The sequence below is a fragment of the Labeo rohita genome, chromosome 13, assembly GCF_022985175.1.
Source record: "Labeo rohita strain BAU-BD-2019 chromosome 13, IGBB_LRoh.1.0, whole genome shotgun sequence".
In the NCBI taxonomy this organism is placed as follows: Eukaryota; Metazoa; Chordata; class Actinopteri; order Cypriniformes; family Cyprinidae; genus Labeo; species Labeo rohita.
Genome location: NC_066881.1, coordinates 26,329,619 through 26,355,753, shown reverse-complemented (window position 1 = coordinate 26,355,753; position 26,135 = coordinate 26,329,619). Strand labels below are relative to the sequence as shown.

The 26,135-nt window shown below is 34.8% G+C and overlaps 1 long non-coding RNA gene across 4 annotated transcripts; it reads left to right on the top strand.

The window, feature by feature from the left end:
* The first annotated feature begins 7,096 nt into the window (after positions 1–7,096).
* LOC127175521 (uncharacterized) lies at positions 7,097–14,600 on the top strand. 4 transcript variants are annotated; one of them, XR_007829004.1, is made up of 7 exons: positions 7,097–7,241; positions 8,024–8,107; positions 8,233–8,474; positions 8,664–8,748; positions 8,851–8,918; positions 9,536–9,665; positions 14,173–14,600. It is a non-coding gene; the product is annotated as an uncharacterized LOC127175521 (long non-coding RNA). The 4 variants fall into 4 exon arrangements; XR_007829003.1 differs by lacking the exon at positions 8,024–8,107 and having other exon boundaries at positions 7,102–7,241; positions 8,401–8,474; XR_007829002.1 differs by lacking the exon at positions 7,097–7,241 and having other exon boundaries at positions 7,939–8,107.
* Positions 14,601–26,135: the final 11,535 nt, after the last annotated feature.

Below are 26,135 nucleotides of genomic sequence, written 5' to 3'. Positions count from 1 at the left end.
ATTGAATAAGTTAACAGTATTGAATATTAATAATCAGAACAAGAGCATATTACTAGCTGGCCTCACAGCTGCTAAAAAGATGACTGCATTAAGATGGATACCTCCTCATTCTCTCTCTCTGTTAAATGCTGGATCCTTACATTTTTGGATGTAATTTTTTTAGGATTGTCTACTGCTCGAGTAAATGGTGCAAATGTGAAAACCCTTTGTCGTTGGCACACTGTTGCAGAGTCAGTGAAAATCTGGTTGAGATGATCATCTCTATCTTTACCTGTATTTTCAATTGGTTTAATTGGAGTTCCTGAACATGAGCAATGCCCTTATGTGTATGTGTGTGGGTACCCCTCATTTTATTTCATAAAATTTTTATTTATTTATTTTTCCTTTAATAACTGTTCATTTTGTATGAATACATGGTGTACATGGTATATGTATTGATATACAAGTATATAAGAGAGAGTTACTAGGGCACTGGTTGTCAACTTTTGATTTATTGCCCCCTTCATAAAAATTCCTCCCCTCCCACCCCCAACTGGACACCTGTTTGGACACCTGTTTATGTACACCCCCCACCCCCGTACTGGACATCTGTTTGTACATCTGTTTATTCACCTCAGTAATCCAAAGGAATTTATGACTGTTATCTTATTGTTTGGGAAGGTGTTTTTGAAGCAGGCCATTGAAAACTGTTCAAAACTATGTGCTTTAAACTTTAAATTGTGAAACGGTTGGGTAAAACGGTATCAAGGGATAGTTTTATTAAAGTTTTTCACATACAATAGAAACACTGTGACGACTGTGTTTTTTCCAGAAACAGTAAAACAAGTCAAGACGAGCATTTATGTATTGTTAAACAATTTTGGTGATATATTTAAAACAAAAAAGCAGCCAGACACGTCTGTGTAAAACAAAACCATACGATAGTTGTCAAAACCTATGCTGTAGTCTAACATTACAGTTTTAAAAAGGTAGAGTTTTTACTGATACAAGAGTTAAAAGAAAAGAGTCGAGCATCTTTGATCTAAAACAAAAAAGTATAACAGCATAAGATACTTGTCAAAATCTATGTTGTAGTCTAGCATTACAATTTTAAAAAGGTAGTGTTTGCTACAAGTAAGAAAATAAAAAGTGTCGAACATCTTACACTGATCTAAAACAAAACAAAACAAAAAAGTATCAGACACGTTAGCATACGATAGTTGTCAAAATCTATGTTGCACTTTAAAAAAAAGTGGAGTTTTTTGCTGATACAAGAGTTTAAGTAAAAGAAAAAGTCGCGCATCTTACGTTGATCTAAAACAAAAAAAGTATCAGACACATCTTGTAAAATAGCATACGGTAGTTGTCAAAATCTATGTTGTAGTCTAACATTACAACTTTAAAATGGTAGCGTTCCTCTTCAGGAACTCGAACCGCATCGAAAACGCTAATACAGCGCCATCTGAACAAGAATAATGATCAACATAAACACGTACTATTTAAATACTAATAAAGTGGGGTTATTTATGCTTTTTATCAGTGTTTTATGATAAATCGGACTCAATATAACATTGCGACTACAGTAAAAACACTTTTATTGTTTTAAAAACACAGATTTGTCAGCATTATCGGTCTTGAGGATGTTAGAATAAACCCAAAACACACGTGATCGTTGTCATGCTCGACTTAACGCAGCGCTGCGCAGCTCGATCGAATTCTGACTTGTCCGACTTGAGGCAGCACCGACGCCACGTCACGTGTTGCATCAAAGTACCGCGATAGCGATTCAAGAGCAGCAGGCTGACTCAGACAGCGCAGTTGCAGCTGCTGCTGCATAAAGCACTGTAAGCAAGCAACAATTAGATAACTTGGCAGCAATAATTAATTGTAAATAATCTTACACTCAAAAAAATATTTCAGCCCTTAACTTAATTCAATTACGTACAAAATTTCCATGCATTTAGATTACGTAGTTTTAATTTAAACAAATCAATTAAACTTAATGTGATTCAAATGCATCAGTCTTACGTAAATGAAACAGGTAAAGTTGATGTAATATTTCCCAGTGTTAAACAAACCCTGCTCAGTGTTCATGTGTTTCCACACTACAGAGTGTTCAAATAGCATTGACACAGTGTTGGAGTTAAGGAGATCATTATGTCATGATTGACCAATAATGATGAACACCTGCTGTTTACAAGCAGAATCAACGAAGGAAAGAGAAACACAAGAATCAGCCACAGCCAAAGATAAAATTAACTTAAATAAATGAGGACATTAAATCTCTGATTAAACAACTCCACAAACAACATTACAACTCCAACAACAAACAACTCCACATATTATTTCAGAACATCTAAACAGAGGTTAAGATGTTTTATTTTTTTATTTTTTTTTAAAGTTTCAATTGACCTCACCATCATGGCGAACAGGGTTTACTTTAGTTGGACTCTTGACTTTTGATTTTTTTAATGTTAGTTTTTTTTTTGGCTGTTGTAATTATGTGTATGAAGCACATTTATTACAACAAAATAAAAAAGCCAAAAAGAAGTCTGATTAGGTGTTTTTGGTTAATTTTTATTGTTTGTTAAATCATTATCATCCAGTGGCCTGATGCACTGATCTCATGCAGTGGTTAGTCTATTATTTTCATAATGTTTACGACAGGTGTATGAACGACTATGGATGTTTGTCTTATACACTAAATCTTGAAATCTACAGCATCAGTTTGACACACACAGACATCAAGAATCAGCATTTGAATCTCAACAATGGTGACATTCAACAGCTGCATGCTGGGTAACAGCAGATTATAAAACTCACCCATGACTCCCAGCATGCAGCTGTTGAATGTCACCATTGTTGAGATTCATATGCTGATTCTTGATGTCTGTGTGTGTCTAAGTAACACTGGAGATCTTAAAGTAGTAATAGTAACAGTTCATACAACTACTGTAAATATAATGAAACTAAGAGGTAAACCACTGAACAATATCAGCAAATCAGACCACTTGAGAATGATTACAACATCAATAATAATTAACCAAGAACACTTAATAAGGACCCCTTTTTTTTTGCGCTATACAAATGTGCTCTACGAACACAATTACAGCAACCAAAGAACAAAAAAAAACTATACTAAGAAAGTCAAGGGTCAAGAGCCCAACTAAAGTAAACCCTGTTCGCCATGATGGTGAGGTCAAATGAAACATTTTTTAAAATAAAACATCTAAACCTCTGTTTAGACGTTCTCAAATAATATTTATAGATATATGACAGAAATCAAGTCAATCTGTAATGTTGTTTGTGGAGTTGTTTAATCAGAGATTTAATGTCTTCAGTTATTTAAGTTCATTTTCTCTTTGGCTGTGTCTGATTCTTGTGTTTCTCTTTCCTTCGGTGATTCTGCTTGTAAACAGCAGGTGTTCATCATTATTGGTCAATCGTGACATAATGATCTCCTTAACTCCAACACTGTGTCAATGCTACTTGAACACTCTGTAGTGTGGAAACACATGAACACTGAGCAGGGTTTGTTTAACACTGGGAAATATTACATCAACTTTACCTGTTTCATTTACGTAAGACTGATGCATTTGAATCACATTAAGTTTAATTGATTTGTTTAAATTAAAACTATGTAATCTAAATGCATGGAAATTTTGTACGTAATTGAATTAAGTTAAGGGCTGAAATATTTTTTTGAGTGTACATCTGTTTTCTTTTTATAGTGCAGATTATTCACTCAGTGCCAACTGTCAGTCTGGGGCTGCCCACTTCTACACGTGTGAGGACTGCTGTGTCAGCGTAGCATGTATTACACATAAAATAAGTAACAGTTCGCAATTAAATCCCTTTTTTACCTTTTCTTGTAACTCGATAAAATCCATGGCAATGAACGTCATCGGATATGTTTAACACATTGAGGTAACAAATGCTCATTAGATTTTATACAGATGTTACTATAGTGATTCTATAAATGGTGATCAGCACCCAAATATTGTATATAATGTGGTAATTACTGCCTTTTACCTTGACGTGACATTTCACATTTTGCAGATAATGCAAAGGAGTACAATAACTCAAAATAGTGGCAAAAATCAAGTTTGAGATCATTTTCATTAAAACATCTAATTGCCAGATTTCCAGTGTCCTACCTATAATTATTTTTTCTGGAAAAATAAAAATCTTTAAAGCCATTTTTCTCAGTTCCACACTCCAGCGAGTCTTTTGCCTTGCAGGGCAAAGCGGCAATCCGCCTGTCACTCAAGTGGCCACACCCTTAATTATGCAGAACTTTAAGGCTTTATATAAATTAAACGGATAAGTTATAATAAGTATAAGTACGAATTGCAGGAAATGGAGGCGCCAGCGCGATTACTTGCATTTTTTTTCAGTGGAAACAATTTAAAATGTTCCGTCATTTTTGCTCGTAAAGGTAAGAGTAATACATCATTCGGAACTGTTAAGGGTCTTTTGTTTGCACTCACAATATCAACAAAACGTTGCAAACGGTGCTTTTATTAAATAAAGAAAACAAACATGATGCGCTTTCTGTTGCCTCAACAGGAGCTCTTCACAAAAATTAACGGAAACTCAGCGAATACATACCTCACAGACATGATACATATATCTATAGAAAGCTTGAAATTATTATTTAACGAAACAAAACGAATGCTCTTTCACAAAAACAAAAAACTCTTTCAATATGTAATCTGTAAAGATGCATTTCTCTAAAGGCGCGTCCAAAGAGGAGATGGTGAGTCAGGATCCGCAACTTAATCCTTCCCACTGAGCAAGTGACGTCTGTGGACATACAAAACATGTTGATATCGCGTCCGCCCGTCCAGGCCATGATCTGAACGTCCATTGACAGCCAGAATAAGTCAATTAATGACACTGAGAAACGATGTCTCATCAGGCCACAATCTAAACGTCCACTGACAGCCAGTACTAGTTGAGAAAAGACGTTCATATTGACTATAATCTAAACGTCCATTGACATCTAGATTTAGTCGATTTATGACGTGAATAAGGATGTCCAATCTGGCCACAATCTAAACGTCCACTGACTACCAGATTTAGTTGAGAAAAGACGTTCATCCTGGCTATAATCTGTACGTCCTTTGACATCCAGAATTATTCGACAAATTACGTGAATAAAGATGTCCAATTTGGCCACAATCTAAACGTCCGTAAACATCCAGATTTAGTCAATAAATGACAGAAAATATGTTAAGGCCACAATCGAAACGTCAACCAATCAAAAAAGACATCTGAAATGACTGTAAAAAAAATTAACAACCATCGTCATTGTCATAATTGCAGAGTCCCTCAGTCCAGACTAATTTCCTAAAGTCTTTCATTCCAGATTAAGTGCCAAGCCCTTAAACACGATCGTTTTAAGTTTTATTTTGTTGTGTTAATTTATACTACTGCTCTAGTTTTAAGTTTTGCTAAGTATTAGTAATAAAAATATATTTTGAGATTTAAATAGTTGATTTCTGGGAGTGATCAGTTTGGTTTACAGGAAAATGGTAAGCAGTTTATTACAATTATATTGATAAGATTCAAAAATGCAAGACTAATATACACTACACAGTTATTCAATTGAATATTCAGTATTATCAGTATTCTTTCAAATCTAATTTAGGTCTACACTGTAAAAAATGTCTGTGAAAACTACAGTAAAAAACTGTAAAGCAGCAACAGTAAAAGATTATTTTAAAAAAATGGCATGTCACTGTATTACATACATTAAATTACCGTAACTTAAGAAACAGTACATAACTTAAATTTTTACTTTCTTAAAATGTAAAAAACACAAATTGTTACAGTGAAAATATTAATTTTGGCTAAAATAAATTAAAAACTACCGTAACTTCTCAAGCAAGTAATCCCCCTAAAATCAACGGTATAATTCTGTGTAAAAACACATTTTGTTGATGTGTACTATAGAATTTACAACATAAAACCTTCAAAAATTCGACAAACACATACCTTAAATTCTACTGTAGCAAGATGTTAAACATATGGTTGTTAAATAAGTCAATTTTAAAGGGATAGTTCACCCAAAAATGAAAATTCCAAACCCGTAAGATTTCATTCATCTTTGGAACACAAATTAAGATAGACAGCAATGGTCGTTACACCATAATTACACAATTAAATCCAAAAAAATCTTAATTTCTGTTCCGAAGATGACATAATTTAAATTTTCTTTTGGTGAACTATCCCTTTAATTTAAAAAAATTAAATATTCTGTAATTGACTGTACTTTTGTGTATTTTTCTTTTAAATATGGATCAAATTTGATAGTTAAAATGCAACGAAAAACAAAATGGATGTCTTGAAAAAAAGTCAAGAGATAATTTTAAAAATACAAATATATTGACCTTTATGTAATCATATTGTAAAAATATTTGATTTTCCATATTATTTTTTAATTGTCACTATAGGCTATGAAATAAAATCAGATAGAATAAGCTAAATAAAAGAGCACAAGACATAACAAAAACTTGCCCATTCTAAAAGAAAATTATGAAAATGTGTTTTATTATTTATCCTTTATTATTCATGATAGCATGTTTTAAAAATCCTATTAAAAATACCCTTTAAAAGTAAATTATTGAAAACTGTGTAGTAGCCTATTATTCATGATCTAAGCCTATTTTTTAAAAATTAATAAATAAATAAAGTAACCTATCATAAAACTGTGAAACACTGAGAAACATTTATCAAAATCATGAACAAACATGAAGACAGAAAAAACAACAAGAAGAAGACGGCTTCCAGTCCCGACTTCTGACATCATGAGAACTGCACAGCGCGATCTGCATGCAATACAAGTGGTGAGTACTATAATGCCTTTATTTATTTATATTATTTAGGGTAACTTGCAAATTGTGAAGGTGAGGGGAAAGGCATTATCGTGCACTGCTGACGCATGCTACATGTGTATCTGTTTAGTATAACGTCTTTTCAAACTGCATCTTCTTTTAACCCATTCCCCATTTCTGGGCTTATTAAAAAAAAACAATAGTGCACGGGAACGCGCACTAATTTAAAATGGGGGAAGGGCACCGCTCATTGAACAAACGTTAACAACGTCGACGTCATTTTTTTTAGTCAGCGCCATTTTAGCTCGCCCACCGCCTAGCAACTGTTGGAATAACGATACGTGATAACACAACTGTTTGACTTCTGGGGACTTCACATCTCTTTTCGAGTCAAGCCCGACAACACTTTTCTAAACTAAAAAGGTAAAACTCTCGAACAACTGTCGTTGTAGTTATTGATCCTGTCTTGTAGACACGATGTTATGTTGCAATTTCTGTGGCAAGTCGGTCAAGTCATTGAGGGGGTATGTACTACACTGCAAACTTCACCGAAATGAACCACGTTGTTTATTTAAGTGCTTTGCAGCCGATTGCAAACAGACTTTCTGTACATATGCATCATTTAAGGCTCATTTTTACAGAAAACATAATGTTAATGCGCCTGTTGACATTACTGTCGGGACAGCTGTTAACATTACCGCTATTAAATGTGCAGTCACATCCATTTGAAGTGTTAAGACAAAACACTTAAACAGCACTACCTGTATGGAACAGCATCCACTTTACTGTACCTTATCTGTTAACCACTAACAGAAAAAGTATGCTTTTAGGTTTTGGGTTAATGTTAATGTTTTAATAAGCATTGTTTTTGGTTCAGTTCAATTGGTAAACTGGCTTATTTCACATTTTGGTAAAAGTTATTAATGTCTAATGATTACCTAAGAACAATGTAACATTTTGGACATTTTTGTTAAAGGCTGTATTTGTTCAGTTTAGTAAAAAAAAAAAAAAAAAAAAAAAAAAGAGCAATTTTTTTTTTTTTTTTTACATTTTTCTAAAAATTGATTATACTCCTGCATATAGTGTGATATGCTTTTAGTTTTGGATTTTAGAAGTTTTTTCAAAATAGTCTGATACAACAGGGAGTTTAGAGTGTTTGGCTGTTTACATACTGATGTTAATAAACCTTTTGGAAAACTTTCCAGACACCTTTTTTCAGTGATTGTTGTAACCTTTCAAATTAAGTTAATGGCTGATGGCATTGCTAAGATCTAGGAATCTACTTAAAAGTAAGTAAATACTTTCAATTTTTTCTGCTAAAAGTAAAGTAGCTTTTACAGACACACACACATTGTATAAGCTATTTTCATAACTAGTGTAAAATTGAAGTCTTTCAATTCTGACACATTTCAAGCACTGCATTCAAACTTCAGTAGATGATGACTTTGAGGAAACAACTTTCTGGACCTTTGTGACAAAAGAAAGTGGTGAAATTGTACTCTTTTTATCAACAGTATTTATTTAATTTACTGGTTTTAACTTTTAATGACATGTTTTTGCTGTATCCACTTTATTTAACAAGAGACACAATGGAGAGAGATCAGGATTGCAGCACCAGGACCTAGGTGGAAGTGAACTTTGGTTGCTACAATAATGGTATGTGTTGTGTTGAACCTGATTAGCCACTTGTGAGGCACAACTGTTGGTTTTTCACTAAATGTGGCCATTTATTTATTACATGTAATTTGCAAACTGCATTTAAAAGAGTGAAAGATATGCTTGAAAATATGTTGTCTTATTTAGGACAATATTTTTCCCTTACCTGTTTTTGTTATGTTATGCCAGGTGTTGTACGCAACAAGGACCTCTTCAATCTCTTTTTCCTGACAGTATCCATTTGGATTTCGATACTTTTCAAGAATAAATAGCAGTAAGTTTTGCTGTTCATTATACATTAATTTCTTTTACTTTCTTACCAAAAACTTTATTAATTATTTTACAAATTATTTAACCCTTTCTTTAACTTGCACAGCTGGAAATTTCAGTGCTTCCAACTTTGCAGAAATGTGGGATGGCCAAGTCTCAGAGTGCTAAGCTTCAGTGAGTACATTTCATTCATAAGCTTTTAAAGTAACTGCCCTGCATCAATATTTGTCAGATCATACATGTTACCTTTTGGTCAGCTGCTCAAATAACTTTACTCTGTTGTCATTGATATGATAAAATTGTGGAACTAAAATCTTTTTTTTCTAAAGAGTATTTTATTACAACATAAATGTGTTCACAATCTTTCATTCTATAGCAGTGCATATGTCAGTTTTTAATTTCAAAACAGAGGTCCTAATGCTTGATCTCAACTGATGTGTAAAATATTGTTTATGCTAATTTTTCTAAACTTTTAACATCATATTACTAAAATTGCTTGCACATTTACAGATTAATATTACCACACGTTCACCACATTCTGTCATCTTCGTGAAGCTTGTATGCATGCATGTAAAAGATCTTGAGTAAAATGTATTATATATTCATGTACATTGTTTACATAATGTTGACGATGATTACTTTTTTAGTTGGAAATAACACAACCTGCTTAATATTTCTAAGCGAAGCACTTACTGTAGCTAATGTGTAAATGCTATAAAATTTGTTATATCACTTAACTGTTTATGTTATCATTTTTTTCTTTTTTTGTTTCTTATCTCCTTTTTGCAAAGAGGATCATGTCAGCACCAGCTCAAAGTTCCAGTTTTCTGAACATTGTATTCTGTGAGCAAGAGACTCTGTCCAACCTCTCTTCAGTCAAGTCTGGACCCAATAAGACAGCAGTCTCAAGGACAATTAATGGTAAGTAGTGGTATAGTTCAGTGTAACAAATGCTAGGTAGATTCAAGCACAACACTCAGTTCAAACTATTAGTGAATAATAAAAAAAAATATTTATTTCATCATTTTATTTTTACTATTAAAAAGATCAAAGATACACTTTGAGGCGCCACGTAGGATTTAAATCAAACCTCGCTTATCAATACATACATAAACATGTGCATATACACCTAGAAATTACTTGCATATACATGTATACTGTTGGGTGTTCAAAATATATATATGAAATACACGTGCACACTAATATGAAATCCATACCAATACATCTTTTATTAGTAATGAATACACTTGTGAATAACTTGTATATACATATAAACTTAATGCATGCATGAATCTCCAGATGCCGGGGCATTTTAAAACGCTTAACGTGACTTAATGCATTAAAATAGTGTTTAAAAAATAACTTTAATATAGCATACGATGTACCAGGGGCGAATTTCCACTGGGCACTTTTCAAAATCCCGTTCAGCACCGCCGAGAGTTTGCGCGATTGTTCATACAAAACCGAAAGTAAAACGTGCACGCGCCTTCAAAAGCAATTTTAATACCCCGCTGAAAAGTTCACGCACATCCACATATGAAATCACTTGCATATATGTATATACACAACTAAAGCCTGCGTCTTACCTGAAATGTATTTTGTATGTTTGCGTGAGTGTTTTATGGGTGTATATGCGCGCAACGAGTTTATATGTATGTGCGAGTGTTTTTAGGTGTATATGCATGGATCATGTATTAAACCACTGATCTGGTGTAAACTCTGACAGTAATAATCTCCTGTATCTTCAGTCTGGACTCCACTGATGGTCAGAGTGAAATCTTTTTCATAGTAAGCTCCACTGCCGCTGAATCTAGATGGAGGTCCTGAATAAAGGTTTCTTATTTCATAAATCAGAAGTTTAGGGGTTTCTCCAGGTTTCTGCTGATACCAGGCTAAGTTGTCATAGTATATTCCCACATCCGTACTACACTCTATTGTAACTCTGTGACCCTGTTGGACAGTTTTAACTTTAGGCTGAGTCACAGTGACTCTTCTGGATTCTGAAGAAGAGAAAATAAAATAAATTATTTTGCAAATCATCTTAAAGCAGAATATTTAAATGATAAAAACAAAAATAACATATTATCAATATAAAAAATAAACATCCAACCTTGAATAAAAACTGCAATGGTCCAGATGAGGATGATGATATTGTTCATTGTTGTTTTGTCTTGTGTGATGATGAAGATTCTGTTCTGTTCTGCTTTACTGTTCTGATTTACAACAGCTTGAGCTGCTAACAAACTAATAACATCTTTATCTAAAACATTTTACTTTCAGAGTAATGTTTTTGAAGCAGTGCTTCATTACATTTCATGTTCATTCATTGTAAAATATCTGTTTGTGTATGTTTTACTGGCTGATATGACATTCATTTTTTGACTCTATATTGACATCTATCAATGTGGTTGCAGCATTTTTAGCTTTCAGTGCTGTTGTAAAAGAAACATATTCACAGAAATGCATGATTCATTTATTAGGGGTTCGAGCGCGTAGCGCTGAAACCCTATTGTAATTGTTAGGATTTTTTTATTATTATTATTATTATTATTATTATTAGGGGTTCGAGCACGCAGTGCTGAAACCCTATTGTAATTGTTAGGATTTTTAGGGGTTCAAGCACGTAGTGCTGAAACCCTATTGTAATTGTTAGGATTTTTTTAGGGGTTCGAGCGCGTAGCGCTGAAACCCTATTGTAATTGTTAGGATTTTTTTTTTATTAGGGGTTCGAGCACGCAGTGCTGAAACCCTATTGTAATTGTTAGGATTTTTTTTATTATTATTCTTCCCTAGAACTGATCGTGCAGCCCAAACCGTAAGGCCTAGAGAGCTGAAACTTGGTCAGAAGGTAGTAGTCACCCTCGCTACTCAGGCGCAAAGAACCGGCCCAATCGGCCTATAGGTGGCGCTACAGTGATCAAAAATGCAAAAATGCTTATAGCTCCTAGACCGTTTGTCATAGACTCACAAAATTTGATATTTGGAATCCTTGGGTCAAGGCGATAAAAAGCCTAAAAAATCAGATTCGCTCTACGGGGCCCGGTTTTTCCGCCATTTTGAAGTAAATTCAAAACCTACTTTTACGAACTAGTCCTAGGTTTTTCGCCCGATCGGAACCAAACCAGTGCAGAAATGTTCTCTGGACAGTGAATATCAATAATTATCAAAAAAATGTCAAATTTTGACTCATCGTTGCGAAAGGGCCCCAAAAAGTTTGTCAGGTGGGGGGCCATTTTTACTAAAATGACTATAACTCATGAACCAAAAGAGATATCTTCACCAAACTCGATACACATGTGTATAAACTCAATCTTTGGACAAATACAAAAAATTGCACAGCTCTGCCACTTGGTGGCGCTATAAGCCTGAAAAAACATAAAAATGACTATAACTATGCAATCGTTGGTCCGATCGACCTGAAAATTGGTATGCAGTGTCTCTGTCCAACGTGCCATAAGGGTCTATGAGGACACTGGCGTATCTCAAAAAACATGGCCGCTATCGGCCAATGAAGTTTGAGCACCTATTAGACAAGGTTAACGGAGGCCGATCGGAACAAAACTCACTGGGCATGTTCGACTCATGGCCCTAAAGGTCTGTAAGAATTTTGAAAGAAATCGGCCACTAGTTGGCGCTAACGAGTTTTATGGCTCTGTAATCACGTGGTGTTTCACACATCCACACAATATGCATATCATTTGATAGATCTCCTCATGATGAACAACTTTGCCTCAAGAACCATTGCTGTCAATCAAACCGTTCATTAATTATTCACAAATATGTTAAAAACCTACTTTTGCGAACTAGTCCTAGGTTTTTCACTCAATCTCGATCAAACCACTGCAGCACAGTTCTCCAGACTCTCTAGATCAATAATTATTTGAATATTGAGAGAGTAGCCTACTTGGCTACTATAACTAGGACTGTATAAACTAGGACTGTTATATATATATATATATATATATATATATATACATATACATACTGTCTTTATTTATATGTTAAATTTGCGAAAAAGAGCTTTAGTTAGGAGGTCAAACATTCAAGAAGCTCATAATTCATATACAGTTCTAAGGTCTGAAGAGACTTATGAAATCATGCAGGAGAGAATTAAGCCAGTCAGTTGAGTTTGTAGCAAAACTTTTTATGGTGCTTAAGTGTTGTTGTCTTTTACTGCATGTGATAATTCATACTCAGAAAGTAGAACAGAACATAGTTAAAACAATTCAAATAGAGACCAAAATTTTTTGAGCATGATACAGAACTATAGACAACTACACAACCTATTATAGCCTACATACTAATAACATCCTAGATATGTTATGTAGCCTAATTTGCACGCATTGGGGAGCCGCGCTCTAAACGCGGGGTATTAAAATTGCTTTTGAAGGCGCGTGCGCGTTTTACTTTCGGTTTTGTTTGAATGATCGCGCGAACTCTCGGCGGTGCTGAACGGGATTTTGAAAAGTGACTAGTGGAAATTCGCCCCTGGTACATCGTATGCTATATTAAAGGTCTTTTAAAACACTATTTTAATGCATTAAGTCACGTTAAGCGTTTTAAAATGCCCCGGCATCTGGAGATTACGCCGGAAGTGCCGCTGCTTCCGTTTACACTGAAATGCCTTCTGTTTGCACTGAAAAGTTAACGCACATCCACATATGAAATCACTTGCATATATGTATATACACAACTAAAGCCTGTGTCTTACCTGAAATTTATTTTGTATGTTTGCGTGAGTGTTTTATGGGTGTATATGCGCGCAACGAGTTTATATGTATGTGCGAGTGTTTTTAGGTGTATATGCATGGATCAAGTTTATATGTATATGCGAGTATGTACAGGTGTGTCTGCATGCAGCGAGTTTATATGTATATGTGCGTGTTGTTGTAGGTGTATATGCATGGATCAAGTTTATACGTATAAGCGAGTGTCTATTAGCGTATGCATGCGGTAAGTTAATATGTATATACAAGTTATTCACAAGTGTATATGTATTCATTACTAATAAAAGATGTATTGGTATGGATTTCATATTAGTGTGCATGTGTATTTCATATATATATTTTGAACATCCAATAGTATACATGTATACGCAAGTAGTTTCTAGGTGTATATGCATGTGTTTTATGTATGTATTGATAAGCGAAGTTTCATTTAAATCCTACGTGGCGCCTCATAATACACAGTACAAATGCACAAATGAAATAAACAGTGCTTTATTTTTTCAGCTACAATAGGTGTAGATGTGTATATTTCAGTCTTTTTCCCTGATACTCGTATTGATTATCAAAGTAGACTGCATAATTCAGAGTGTTGCTTGCTTGTGTGTAGTTCATTAATAATCAATTTGACAAAAGAAGACTGAGTTTATCTCTGTTAAAGCATATTGCTTATGAACTAACTTCTTTGTGTCTGTTTTCTGCAGATAGATCATGCCAATCCACATTGAAATAGTGACAACATTCAAGTCTTCAAGCAGTACATTTCCAGTTTCTCGAACTGACTCAGTCCCATGTCTTCCGTCAAGTGTGGACTCATTACTGTTGTTCAACCAGACAAGCGGCCCTGATTGATGTTTATGTCATCATTGATTATCCTGAATTTATATGGACACATTTTATTTCCAAGATCAACACGTCTTTGTGAGTACACTGGTCAAGTTATTGGATCAGCTCAGACTGTTTTAACACAGTGCCTGTGTGCAGAATCTGTTTCTTTAAAATCTAATAATTATGGTTTGTGCCTTGATTTACTATAGACAGTATTTATTAGTTAATTTAGCAATTCCAATAACCTGACTGATTACTGTAAAATCTGTGGCAAACAACTGTAATGCCTTTTGTATTTTACCGTATTTTTGCAGTGAAATTCTGGCAACCACAGCTGCCGGTAATTTTCTGTAAAATTGAACATTACAATAAAATACTATAATATTCTATACAGTTGTATTGTGTTTGTTACGTAAATAGAATGTAATTAGTTTGACAGTATATTTATTATATTAACAGTAGTTTACTATAAGAAAATCTACATTTACAACTGCTTATTTTAAAGTAAATTACTGTAAACATGTTTACAATGTATCTGTTTTATTTAACAGAAATGTACTGTAAACAAGCAGCAGTTCTCAAATGTAAAATTTACGGGTTATCAAAAAGTATTCTGTAAAGCATTTCACATTGTGACCATATATTTTACGGTGAACTTCTGGCAACCACAGCTGCCGGTATTTTACCGTATATTATTTTTTTTTTTTTTTTTTTTACAGTGTATGGTCTGTCTGAAGTTTCGTGACGCGACAACCATTAACAAGAGTAACTGGGTTTTTCTTAGTGAGAACTAACTCACTTCCACTGTTTGAAGTAAACATTTTTTAAAGTTTGATCCTTGCAAATATGCACAGATGGGATTTCCATGTTAGTACAGTTGTCTTAGACATTTCTACAGAAAAAGCATTTAATCCAACTTTTATTCTGGCTGCCTTTAGCTGTCCAACAATTACGTATTTAGCACGTCTTTAATTGACGTCTAAATATTCTCCTGAAAAGACGTATAAAAAACTTTCATTCTGGCTCCTGTGAGGACGTCTTCTGGATGTCTATAAATTACATCTGTAGCATGTCTTTAATTTACGTCTATGCAATGTCCAGAAAAGACGTATAAAAAACTTTCATTCTGGCTCCTGTGAGGACGTCTTCTGGATGTCTATAAATTACGTCTGTAGCACGTCTTTAATTTACGTCTATGCAATGTCCAGAAAAGACGTATAAAAAACTTTCATTCTGGCTCCTGTGAGGACGTCTTCTGGATGTCTATAAATTACATCTGTAGCATGTCTTTAATTTACGTCTATGCAATGTCCAGAAAAGACGTATAAAAAACTTTCATTCTGGCTCCTGTGAAGACGTCTTCTGGATGTCTATAAATTACGTCTTATAGATGTGTTCTAGACTACTTTTTGCTCGCTGGGACAAAGCATCCCAGCTGACTTAAGATGGATCCATGTAAGTAGACAGCTACCTGTAGCCTAAATATAGCAGAATCTTTAATATTTATTAATCAAAGTTTAACATGGTTTGTTTTCTTCTAAGGTACAATGATCGCAGCTGGTGCAGGAGCAGGTAAATAAAACGTTAAATGTCTTTTCACTAGAGAAGACATGATTTTCAAGTTTTGCTGATGTACATTTTATTGAAATATAAGCCTCTTTTCCACCGTCGAGCCGAACGGTAAGAAACGCTTTTAGTTATGTTTCCACTTGAGCTCGGTTCGGTACAAGATTAGAAACCGTTTTCGGTCAAGAATTCTCAGCACGGTTAACTAACCAATTGAACGATGTCGCCAATTGGGAATGATCAATTGTTTTTTGTCTGGCAACTGTAGTTTTTTTTTTTTTTTTTTTTTTTTTTTTGAGCGAAATAAACAGAAATATTTGACCATTCACCAAAACGATCGCTGTTTACATTCATACCTTATGTAATTACTTGCGTGACTCCTCGAGTTCTATTATCAGCCAGCTCCACCTGGAAAGCAGTGAGCAGGGCTTGCTTGGAAAACGAAACCATAACTGTGCGGCCTAGGCCGGATCGGCACAGTGTGAATCAGTAAACTACGAGAAGCCACCGGTTTGCCCCAACAGTGGAAAAGCGGCTTAAGCTTCAATGTAATGAACTGTTGCAACACAAATGTTAACACAGGCTAAGTGTTTTATGTGCTTTTAAACATTTAGGGAAGAGTGGGGTAAGATGGGCCATTTTTTTACTTATATGATCGTCAAGATAAAGTAAAATGAGGCAGAAGTACTATGAAAGTATCTAAAGCAATTTCAGGATGTTTCTTATCATTTTAATGATCAGAATTATAAAGTTCCAAAATTCAGGGTTCTAAAATTATGGCTTATTGTTCCTGTTCCTGTCCCTAACCTGGGGCAAGTTGATCCAAGTCAGTGGGTAGGATCAAATATCTGGGTGAAAACTGACCATCTGACTGATTCAAACCCATGTGAAGTTTTTAAAATAATTTACCTCGTTTAAAAACTAACATAATAATCAAATTTCATTTTACAGTCATATTTCCTTTCTTCAAGTTAACTTAAAATAAAACCAAATGAAGTTTAATTTTCAATCTTTAATTGTTTGGATTTCTGAAACAATATGTTGAACACAGTTTTAACCTTCCCAAAAACATACTAAACAGAGACTTTGTTGCGTAAAATTAAAAAAAAAAATTGAATTAGAATGAAAGAATAAATGTCACTGAAACTAACAAAGAGACCATTAGGGACTACAGGTAAAAAGATATATTTGATTATAATGTGATGAAAAGCATCTTCTGGTTCTCAGAGAAGGATTTGGTGCACTTGTACACTGTCCCTATCAAATAAACTACAAATAATATTCCAGTTGCGTAATATCACATTAAAATACCAGTTTATTCTTCACAGATTTAACTTCAGTGCATTATAGTAGGGTAAGCTAAAGTCTTGGCCCCACAGCATTTGGCTCACTTTGTCCTATATCAGGCATTTTTGAGGAAAAAAATAACTAGCTAGCTTACCAATTTTGGCTAATATTTAGCTAAATAATTAGCATGGTTGTATATGTTGCTAAATCACCTATACTATATGCATCATAAATATTTTTAAACCTGAATAAATTTGCTTTGATGTAACAACCATTAGGTCTGTTATGCTAAAATGTTACTTTGATGAGTCAAAAACAGTTTTTAAAATAAATAGGTGCCTTCCACTCCTCCCACGCGTTTCTGCTTTTCACAGTCTGGCAGAAATGATGTGATTCCAAAATACATGGTCACATGACAGTAAAAGTGAACAGTTGCCAAGATACAGGGCGTGGGTCAACTTACCCACTGGCTCAACTTACCCCACTTTCCCCTATCCAACTGAACCAGTAAGGTTTTACAAATATGCCATGTTTACACCAATAGTCGCAGCAGTTGTTGCAGCTCCTGCTGTTCTAGCTGCGGCCGGATTCACAGCAGGTGGAATTGCTGCAGGTTCTATTGCTTCCAGTTTGATGTCAACTGCTGCTGTGGCTAACGGAGGAGGGATCGCAGCTGGATCCATGGTGGCAGCTTTTCAAGCCATTGGTGAGCCAATATCTAAAAACCTCTGCTGTCTTTGGCCTAGGATGAATTCAGATAAATTGGGCTGTTTAAGCTGTGGGTTTAGTTTTTAATTAAAGTGACATTGTTTCTTTAAGTAGTATAGGTTGATGAAAAGACACTAGTGATTGTGGCCACACTTTCTTATCTTAAAAGGTGGTAAGCCCTTAGATTTTTATTTCTCACTTATAAGGTTACTTACTAAATGTAATCAAAGACCTAAAGATAATCTTGGAGATAAAATAAATGTCTTTGACTTTTTTTATTTATACATAATGCTGCATACAGTTGTAATGAATTGTGCACATTAGACATCAGGTACATCATGAAAATCCACCCTATACTGAATTAATCAGGATCTTTGAATTTAAGTGACAACATCCATCTACAAATTCTAATGGAAGTCTTATTTTGAATGACTAATTATGTAAAAATTTCATTCATTTTATTAGGTGCCGCTGGAATCCCTGTTGCAGCTCAGGCTGTTATAGGTGCCATAGGTGGCACTGTGGGTGCAGCTGTGGGTGGACCATTGATGTGCACTGCAGGATCAATTCTGCGTTTGCTGTTCTAATCTAGCTTTCTAATTTAAAGTTCACATTGTACTACACACATTTTTTGCATTTAGCATCTGCTAAATAAGTAAATGTAATTATAACACAATTGTCTTAGCCTAAATTATGAATGTGAACTTTGAAAAATCTGTAACATTAAACTGTTTAAATTAAGCTGTTTTGAATATAAATTATATAATAAATCCATGAATATGGATTGTATTTTCTAAAAGCAGTACATCACAAATGCTAGCAACATCAAGGTTTCTTGATGTTGATTCCCAGGGAATGCTTAACATCAGATGTAGGCCTGTACTTGTTGGATGCATCATAAAAGTCCATTTTGATTCATGTAAATGTGAAAATGCTGACAGATTTGTTTGGAATGACAACAGCTTTATACAGTCCTAAAGAAGCTGGATGTTATACTATATCTCAAATATATATTTGGAAAATATGAAATTTTATTGTCCCACAATTGAGGTAGAAAGACTGCCTGTTACATGTTGGATTGATCTGAGGAGCAGTGTACAAACACTGTACCCAGTAAGTTCTCAAGAATTTGCAGAAGGGGAGTAATAGATGCAACAGGTGGAAGTTGCATGATTGAGTCATTTATGCTGGAACCACTCTGATGTATTCAAATGTTTTCGAATTTTATCATTACTTGTAATTTTTTAAAAAGCATGTACAGTATAGTGATTAGCTTTTCGAAAGTCAGAGTTATACCATTGCATCTCAAAATAGTTAACTTGTTGCTATAAACAGCACCCTTACCGCATTTAGGTGTGCATGAAAAAATTTCATACACACCCAAACTACTGAAACAGAAACAGCCTCTGCCAATGGGATGTTAATCACTAAGACAGAAATGTAAGATAATGATAACAACATATAGTAGATAGATATAGATGTATGGTTTTTAAAGAAGTCTCTTCTGCTCACCAAGCCTGCACTCTAAAAAGTGCTGGGTTATTTCTGTGAACACATTGTTGGGTTAATTGTGCTGGGTCAAAATTCTGGGTTGTTTGAGGTACTGTAAACACACAGTTGGGTTGATCATCAATGGACTCTAGGGGTTCTTTCACCACTGAACAGGCGGGTTTGTTTATTTCTCCACTTCATCGAAAATTCTGGATTCTTCACTCGTCTCCTCGTAAGGCGGTCACGCGATGCGAAGCTTCGAAAAGACTCGTTTCTCCCAGGTGTACAACTCCGACCGGAAACTAACAATGAAATGAATTGTTCTAGCTATTAGACGGTGTTTTATAACGTATACACCTACCCCAACCATAAACGTAGCCCTTACTATAATAAAAAAGTATTGTTGTACAGTGTGACAAAAACAACGTTAGACTTATGTGCGTATGCCCAGTAGCAAGAGCTGTATTCTTTCTAGCCAACACCTAGCTACGTGGTCACGCGGTGAGGTAACGATTAGCTATAGGTCACACGGCTTCACGTGATACGAATTGGCAGAGTTCACGAAGCTTTAAATGTGCAATGCAGCAAAACGCCAAACTTTTGCACGCGTTTGCTTTTCTGAATGGAAGTCAATGGGACGAAAAGTGGTATCGATTGGGAGAATCTCCTCTCCACCGCACGCTACACGATGATTATAGAGAAGAGAAGAAATACACCCGAGTCAACGCTGAAACGAGCGATTAAGCGATGCGGCTACTGCCATGAGTACACAAAGCATGTGCGATGGGTGTCTGCTAGAGGCCAGAAACTCACGGATTCGCGGTTTGATGGAAGAAGAAGAGTCAGCCGCTCCTGTCTTGTGGTGAGTGAGAAAATGTAACGTTAAACAACAACCGCAACAAAAGTAGTAACGTTAGTAGTGGTAACCTCAGTTAAATTGCATGACCAAATACCGACGTCACCTGAAGGCCTAAATTAGTTTTAAAACACCATAAATAACGCTGTTTGACAATTTTCGAATAAAAAAAAAACTGCAAACTATGATGCAAAATAAAAAAAAAAAATTTGAATAATACCGTTTATGGGATAATGAGCGCCGCTACTGTCGGCACTTTCTGTCATTTAAAATGCCGTAAATAGCACCGTTTGACAATTTTCAAATTTTCAAATTTTCAAACTAATTAAATGCAAAATAAAAAAATAAATGAAAGTTATGCTGTTTAGGGGATAATGAGTGCTACAATTGACTGCGCTCTTTGTCGTACAACACCGTTTAGGGCAGACCTGGGCAAGCTCTATGCTGGAGGGCCGGTGTTCCTGCAGAGTTTAACTCCAACCCTGATATAGTTTTATCAGGGTTGGGGCTAAACTCTGCAGGGACACCGGTCCTCCAGGACTAGGTCTGCCCAGTTCTGCCCTAAACGGTGTTGTACGACAGAGAGCGCAGTCAATTGCGACACTCATTATCCCCTAAAAGACGTAACTTAAATGAATTTGATAATGAGTGCCGCAACGACGTCGCTTTCTGTCATTTAAAATGCCGCAGAATACGCTGTTTGACAGTTTTCAAATAAGGAATCTAGTAAAATGCAAAATAAAAAAATAAATGTAAGTTACGCCATTTAGGGGATAATGAGTGCCGCAACTGACGTCGCTTTCTGTCGTTTAAATGCCGTAAATAACGCAGTTTGACAATTTTTAAATAAAACTAGTAAAATACAAAATAAAAAAATTCATTTAAATTGCACCGTTTAGGGGATAATGAGTGCTGCAACTGACTGCGCTCTCTGTCGTACAACACCGTTTAGGGCAGAACCGGGCAAGCTCTATCCTGGAGGGCCGGTGTTCCTGCAGAGTTTAACTCCAACCCTGATAAAACTCACCAGTTTGTAGCTTTCTAGTAAACCTGAAGACACTGATTAGCTTGTTCAGGTGAGTTTTATCAGGGTTTGAGCTAAACTCTGCAGGGACACCGGTCCTCCAGGACTAGGTCTGCCCAGTTCTGCCCTAAACGGTGTTGTACGACAGAGCGCAGTCAGTTGCAGCACTCATTATCCCCTAAAAGGCGTAACTTAAATGAATTTTCGATAATGAGTGCCGCAACTGACGTCGCTTTGTCATTTAAAATGCCGCAAGTAACACAGTTTGACAATTTTTAAATAAAGCTAGTAAAATACAAAATAAATTCATTTAAGTTGTGCTGTTTAGAGGATAATGAGTGCAGCAACTGACGTCGTTTAAAATGCCATAAATAACGCAGACAATTTTTAAATAAGGAATCTAGTAAAATGCTAGATAAAAAAATAATGTAGGTTACGCTAGTGCTGGGCGATATGACGATATATATCGTGGGGACGATAGAAAAGTGTCTATCGTCCTATTTCTCTTCTATGGTTTCTATCGTTTCTAACCTAATTTTATCAATTACTAAAGAAAATATTGCATTAAATAGGCTATGACAAATGTATGATAATGTCTTGTCGCTATGCAATGCATACTCTACCCTCTTTATATAAGTGATAATCAAGAATAAAAATGAACTTTTTCGCAAAGAAACTCCGTCTTGTGGTTTTGCGTAGTGACGCTTTACGTTGAGTGGGAACGGCTACAATGCTTTGGTCATCGAAACCAAAAGTCAGACGCGCACGCGCATTCAAAAGCAATTTTAATTCCCCACGTTTAGAGAGCGACTCCCCAATGTGTGCACTAAAATGTATTTTTCTCATTTGTGACAGTTCAGTTAAATGTCACTTCAAAATAAAGTTGCAAAAAAAGTATGCAATGATATTTTTGTCAAACTTTTCAGAGAATAACTGAAAACGTACTTTATTGTGGTATATCGTGATATAAAATAATCCATATCCTGATATATGATTTTTCCATATCGCCCAGCACTAGGTTACGCCATTTAGGGGATAATGAGTGCCACAACTGACATTGCTTTCTGTCGTTTAAAACGCTGTAAATAAGGCAGTTTGACTTTTTTTTTTTTTTTTAAATAAAACTAGTAAAATACAAAATAAAAAAATTAATTTAAGCTGCGCCGTTTAGGGGATAATGAGTGCCGCAACTGACGTTGCTTTCTGTCGTTTAAAATGCTGTAAATAACGCAGTTTGACCATTTTTAAATTAATAAAAAAAAAAAAAAAAAAACACTAGTAAAATGCAAAAGAAAAAAATTAATTGAAGTTGCACCATTTAGGGCAGGCCTAGGCAGACCTGGTCCTGGAGGGCCGGTGTCCCTGCAGTGTTTAGCTTCAACCCTGATTAAACTCACCTGAACAACTAATCAGTGTCTTCAGGTTTACTAGAAAGTTACAAACAGGTGAGTTTTAAATTGACATTAAATAACGCTGTTTGACAATTTTTAAATAATAAAAGTAAAATGCAAAAAAAAAAGTTAATTTACGCTGTTTAGGGGGTAATGAGTGCCACAACTGACGTCACTTTCTGTTGTCTAAAATGCCGTAAATAATGCCATTTGACAATTTAAAAAAACTAACAAAACAACTAGTAAAATGCAAAATAAAAAAAATTAAAGTTACGCTGTTTATGGGATAATGAGTGCCGCAACTGACGTCGCTCTGTCATTTAAAATGCCGTAAATAACGCCGTTTGACAATTTCCAAATAATAGAAGTAAAATGCAAAAAAAACTAAGTTAATTTACGCCATTCAGGGGGTAATGAGTGCTACAACTGACGTCGCTTTCTGTTGTCTAAAATGCCATAAATACCGCTGTTTGACAATTTAAAAAAAAAAAAAAACTTAAATGCAAAAGAAAAAAAATTAATACATTTAAGTTATGCCATTTAGGGCAGGCCTGGGCAGACTCTGTCTTGGAGGGTCGGTGTCCCTGCAGAGTTTAGCTCCAACCCTGATTAAACACACCTGAACAAGCTAATCAGTGTCTTCAGGTTTACTAGAAAGTTACAAACAGGTGAGTTTTATCAGGGTTGGAGCTAAACTCTGCAGGGACACCGGCCCTCCAGGACCGAGTTTGCACAGGTCTGGTTTAGGAGATGAGTGCAGCAACTGACAGCGCTTTATGTTTGACAATAAATTGACATTAATGTTGTTTGACAATTTTCAAATAATAAAACTAGTAAAATGCAAAATAAAAAAAAAATTAATAAATAGTTCATTTACGCTGTTTAGGGGATAATGAGCGCCACAACTAATGCTGTTTTCTGCCATTTAAAGAACCGTAAATAATGCCGTTTAACAATTTTTAAAACAGATAACTAGTAATATGCAAAATGAATAAACTAAATTAAATTACACCATTTTGACAATTTTGAAATAAAAAAAAAAAAAAAATTAGTCATATGGAAAATAAACAAATTAAAACATTTTTTTGATGGATTTGCATCTGTGGTCAATTTCTCATGAGATTGCTGTCTTGGATGGTGGTGGTGGTGGATAACGCTGGGTGGTGAGTGCTGTCCCATCACACCATATCTATGGGAATGAGCCAAGGCATCAGGTGGTGTGACTTTCTCACCTGCCCAATGTTCACCTGAAGCACTCTTACCATAGCGAGACGCTGCTCTAAATTCTCGCACTGTCAGTGAGAGATCAGTAGTGAGGCATCGATCGGTGGGTGACGGATGGTGTCAAAGACAGCTTTTCGTGAGATTGTTGACTACAAAAATAGCCCTGGCTTATGCCTCAGAGGGCTTGCAATGCCCTATAAGTGTAAGGGCCCACTCCACAAACATGCAACTTTTCACTTTTCACGATGCTAAATGATAGAGTGGAGTCGTGTAAATTACTTACGGATTATTTTGATGTTTTTATTAGCTGTGTGAACTCTCAATCTCGCGACACCCATTCACTGCAGAGGATCCATTGGAGGGCAAGTGATATAATGCTAAATTTCTACAAATCTGTTGTGTTAAAGAGACAAGCTCATCTACAATCTGGTCAGCTTGCAAGGTGAGTAAATTTTTTTTTTTTTTTTTTTTTTTTTTTTTTTTTTTTTTTTTATATCAATCTGCTATAAAAACATTCAAATACACAGGCCAGATTTGGAACGCATGTCATTCATGAAGTCCTACACGTTGGCCGGATGTTCATTGAATGGTTAATTCAATTATGCTGTCAGCTTCCAAGAAGGATGTAGAGAATCTTGGCCCACTTTTATACATTTTACCACCCATTCCACAGAATACTGTAGATTTTAAATCGGCATGCTTTATATATGATGCAAGATCACTAAATTTGCAAAGAGTTGCATACATTTGCATCAGAAAATCTGTAGTGGAAAGGGATTGTGGGCTCCAAAAGCTTCAAAAATACTCTGGAAATAGTACTTTTAGACACATTAAGACTTATGAGATGTACACAACCAATCAAAAGTTTTTGAACAGTAAGATTTTTAATGTTTTTAAAGAAGTCTCTTCTGCTTACAAAGCCTGCATTTATTTTATCCAAATTACAACAAAAGTTACATTTTGAAATATTTTTAATATTTGAAATGTTTTCAATTTGTATATTTTAAAAATCTGATTATTCCTTTGATCAAAGCTAAATTTTCAGCATTACTCCAGTCTTCAGTGTCACATGATCCTTTACAAATCATTCTAATATGCTGATTTGCTGTTCAAGAAACGTTTATTATTATCAATATTTAAAACAGTTTTTTTTTTTTTTTTTTTTTTTTTTCTCCAGGATTCTTTGAATACAAAGATCCAACAATCAGCATTTATCTGAAATAAAAAGCTTGTATAACCTTATACACTATACCATTCAAAAGCTTGGAGTCAGTATTTTTTTTAGGGGAAGAAATAATGGGAATTAATTATTTTCTCTAGCAAGGGTGCTTTAAATTAATTAAAAGTGATGATAAAGACATTTGTAATGTTACAAAAGGTTTCTATTTCAGATAAATGCTGTTCTTCTGAACTTTCTATTCAAAGCAACCTGAAAAAATTATACTCCACTGTTTTTAACATAATGATAATGATAATGATAATAATAATAGTAATAATAATAATAATAATAATAATAATAATAATAATAATAACAATAATAATAAAATGTTTTTTGAGCAGCAAATCAGAATATTACAATGCTTTCTGAAGGATCATGTGACTGGAGTAATGATGCTAAAAATGTAACTTTGAAATCACAAGCAAGAATTGCATTTTAAAATATATTAAAATAGAAAAGTTATTTAAATATTAAAAATATTTCAGAATTTTACTGTTTTTGCTGTAATTTGGATCAAATAAATGCAGGCTTCGTGAACAAGACACTTCTGTAAAAATTTCAAAATCTTACGGTTCAAAAACGTATGACTAGTAGTGTACAGTTCTTTTTATATTTATTTTATATTTATTATATATGTGTTCAGATGTAAAAGACTAAAATTGTGCAGTTTGAAATTTTCTTCTAAAATGAGATTTTTTATTTTTTTTTATTTTTATTTTTTTTCAGGCCTAAGTGTCTTCAAGACTAAGCTGCAGATGGTACAAATGCTGCTGCAAGGCTCCTTACTGGTGTCAAGAAATGGGAGCACATTACTCCGGTTCTAGAAAGACTTCATTGGCTTCCTGTGAAACAGTGAATTCATTACAAGGTTTTGTTGTACGTTTATAAAGCTGTGCATGAGTTGGCCCCGGAATATATTAAGGACTTGGTGTGTATGAACTCTTGTAGAGCACAAAGGTACTCCAATTGTCTTCAATTGTTTGTACCGAGAACTCGCTTAAAAACAAAAGGGGATCGAGCTTTTTCAGTTGTTGGTCCTAGACTGTGGAATGCACTTCCCCCTGATGTAAGGT